The following is a 3,897-nucleotide window of genomic DNA, read 5'->3' as shown; positions in this document are numbered from 1 at the left end:
CTGATACCAGCATTTCACATATATAAATTTTTAGGAATTAGATGCAAAATAAAATGGTACACAGGCTATTTTCACAAATTAAACATGGCACTGACTCTGGAACCCCTGATTAAATTCACATTACGTTACCCTGAAACTGTAGATGTATGAGAAAATAGGACAAAATTACTTGATTGTTGCTAGTCACTACAAAATTATATAATTTTCATAAGCGAGATACGTGATGTCACACATCTCAGAAATGTTAACAGAATGAAAACTCTGTATGCATTACCACCTGAAGGATGACTATCAAGAGTGTATTTTCAAGCTCTCGCTTCAGACAGTACTCAGATAACTGAAGTACAATAAAATTCACAGTCCACGAGCTCTGAATTCGAATCTGATTATTATTGTCTCTGCAGCGAGCTTTTCCACAGTCCCTCCCATTTCATCTGCTAAACCCTTCCCATAGTCTGCTACAAGGAAATGGCAGAGGGACCAAAATCTTGTTCATGGCCAATGTCGATAAATTTTCTTCTTTTCCTGTATTATGCTGCATCACAATCACTGAAGCACATAACCTTTTTTAGGTTAGGAAATTTAGTGACGACGTATTAAACTAATGCCCTTTGTGATACATTAAATGCTTTTCTGAATTTTGAGTTTATTATTTACCATATTTCAATATGACTCTGTTATAAATGGCAAAGTGTGTGTGATCTGTCAAACAAAGCGAGGCACGTAACTGGACATTTTGTACAATATAACAAACTTGCCATTTTTTTCACTTCTATTATTTGAGGTTTACATAAAGCTCCAGATTCAATATTAATACTCTTCAAGAGTACTCCTTTAGGTGGTAATGTATACAGAGTTTCATATTTTCATATATCAACAGTTCTGAGGTATGTGACACCATAATCTCAGTTTTTGGATGGATTATGAAATGTTGTGACCTGAAATAAACCATCAAATTGTTTACCACAAGCAACAGCACAAATATTCACTACAACTACTCTTTAGGTATCTACAATATTAAAATAAGAACATGTGTAAGCAACTATGGTAGTATGGTTATGGTAGTCCAAACCTGAAAGAAAATTACTTTGGCTGTTTCTGTACAATGTACTGTTATCAGGGAATCAGTATATCTTCAAAGCTAATTCACAGAACACTATCAAAATGTACGTGGTAACTCTGAAGGGACTACACTTTTGGTATATATATTTGAACAGAATTTGTTGATATTGTGTGCAACCGATTTTTTTGGGAAATTTGTTGAACTGAAATGGAATGACTAATATCCGATATACTTTCAATACTAATGTCTAAGACGGTCACTGTTTCATCATACCGCACTTCACTTTTTGCAATGTTTGATGAATCCATGCACAGAATGTAATTTAAAATCAACTACTAAATGTACTACGAGCATAATAATAAACTCTGCCATCTGGTTTCACTCCGTGGTATCACAAAGTCTCGCTTAAAGCACTAGCGTCACCTGCCGAGACTCACGATAACTTTTTGTAGCAGAAACACTGGAATGCATCTTACTTCCATCTCAGGTCGACCAAACCTCCGGGGTAGCTGTGTCCATATTCGATAAGCAGGAAGGGCGGACAGCCTACAAAGCGTGGATCTGCAGTTTGAAACGAAATTTGACTTTTCCAAAAATGTTCCACTTTCTCCCTCTAGAGCCGAAACTTGAATTTTTCAAAATCAGTGTTTCCTGATCCGAGAAATAATTATCTTCCAATAACTGGCTGGAATCAACTCCCGACGTGAAGTAATCCGGCTGTTTTAATTCATTAAAAAATGTTCCGACATCCTCCCGGAGCAATGGCTGCCTGCGACCCTCGGAAACCGTTTCTTTGACATGTAGCGTTGGAGAATTTAGAGCCGAAAATTGAATCCCAACTTAATCTCTGGTGGGTGTGGTCTAAGCCTGGGTTTGTCCTCAGGACCTGACGATTTTTATATTGCAAGATTTATTTCAGTGTGTCACTTGTTCGGATTTTAAAAATAGGTCCTAACACGTACGTTAAATGATGTATAACAGATGCCCATGGCAATTATTTATATTTTGTAAAAAAAAATTAAAAAAAATTAGTTTCGTACTAAAAAGTTAGCAATTCTTCGTTTTATTTGTATTCGTAGAGATGGGACAAGAGGTGTGCACCGGGTATCAGTCGGGAAGCCTAAGGGGAAGAGACCGCTGGGGAGACCTAGACGTAGATGGGAGGATAATCTCAGGCGGGATCTATGTGAGATAGGAGTTGAGGGAGACTGGATTTTGTTGGCCCAGGACAGGGTCCGGTGGAGGGCTTTGGTTAATTCGGTGATGAACCTTCGGGTTCGGTAAGCCATCTAGTTGGTTGGGTCCACTATTTGGGAAGCCTGAGGGGAAGAGGCAGCTGGGGAGACCTAGACGTAGATGGGAGGATAATCTCAGGCGGGATCTATAGGAGATAGGAGCTGAAGGAGACTGGATTTTGTTGGCCCAGGACAGGGTCCGGTGGAGGGCTTTGGTTAATTCGGTGATGAACCTTCGGGTTCGGTAAGCCATCTAGTTGGTTGGGTCCACTATTTGGGAAGCCTGAGGGGAAGAGGCAGCTGGGGAGACCTAGACGTAGATGGGAGGATAATCTCAGGCGGGATAGGAGTTGAGGGAGACTGGATTTTGTTGGCCCAGAACGGGGACCGGTGGAGGGCTTTGGTTAATTCGGTGATGAACCTCCGGGTTCGGTAAGCCATCTGGTTGATTGGGTCCACTATTTGGAAAGCCTGAGGGGAAGAGGCCTCTGGGGAGAACTAGACGTAGATGGGAGGATAATCTCAGGCGGGATCTATGTGAGATAGGAGTTGAAGGAGACAGGGTCCGGTGGAGGGCTTTGGTTAATTCGGTGATGAACCTCCGGGTTCGGTAAGCCATCTGGTTGATTGGGTCCACTATTTGGGAAGCCTGAGGGGAAGAGGCCTCTGGGGAGAACTAGACGTAGATGGGAGGATAATATCAGGCGGGATCTATGGGAGATAGGAGTTGAAGGAGACAGGGTCCGGTGGAGGGCTTTGGTTAATTCGGTGATGAACCTTCGGGTTCTGTAAGCCATCTGGTTGGTTGGGTCCACTATTTGGGAAGCCTGAGGGGAAGAGGCAGCTGGGGAGACCTAGACGTAGATGGGAGGATAATGTCAGACGGGATAGGAGTTGAGGGAGACTGGATTTTGTTGGCCCAGAACGGGGACCGGTGGAGGGCTTTGGTTAATTCGGTGATGAACCTCCGGGTTCGGTAAGCCATCTGGTTGATTGGGTCCACTATTTGGAAAGCCTGAGGGGAAGAGGCCTCTGGGGAGAACTAGACGTAGATGGGAGGATAATCTCAGGCGGGATCTATGTGAGATAGGAGTTGAAGGAGACTGGATTTTGTTGGCCCAGGACAGGGAACGGTGGAGGGCTTTGGTTAATTCGGTGATGAACCTTCGGGTTCCGTAAGCCATCTGGTTGGTTGGGTCCACTATTTGGGAAGCCTGAGGGGAAGAGACCGCTGGGGAGACCTAGACGTAGATGGAAGGATAATCTCAGGTGGGATCTATGGGAGATAGGAGTTGAAGGAGACTGGATTTTGTTGGCCCAGGACAGGGTCCGGTGGAGGGCTTTGGTTAATTCGGTGATAAACCTCCGGGTTCGGTAAGCCATCTGGTTGATTGGGTCCACTATTTGGGAAGCCTGAGGGGAAGAGGCCTCTGGGGAGAACTAGACGTAGATGGGAGGATAATATCAGGCGGGATCTATGGGAGATAGGAGTTGAAGGAGACAGGGTCCGGTGGAGGGCTTTGGTTAATTCGGTGATGAACCTCCGGGTTCGGTAAGCCATCTGGTTGATTGAGTCCACTATTTGGGAAGCCTGAGGGG

This window comes from Zootermopsis nevadensis, unplaced genomic scaffold, assembly GCF_977971745.1.
Source record: "Zootermopsis nevadensis isolate Lab colony 2312 unplaced genomic scaffold, Znev_1.0 Znev_ptg000022l, whole genome shotgun sequence".
Classification (NCBI taxonomy): Eukaryota; Metazoa; Arthropoda; class Insecta; order Blattodea; family Termopsidae; genus Zootermopsis; species Zootermopsis nevadensis.
Note: the sequence above shows the minus strand (reverse complement) of the source record.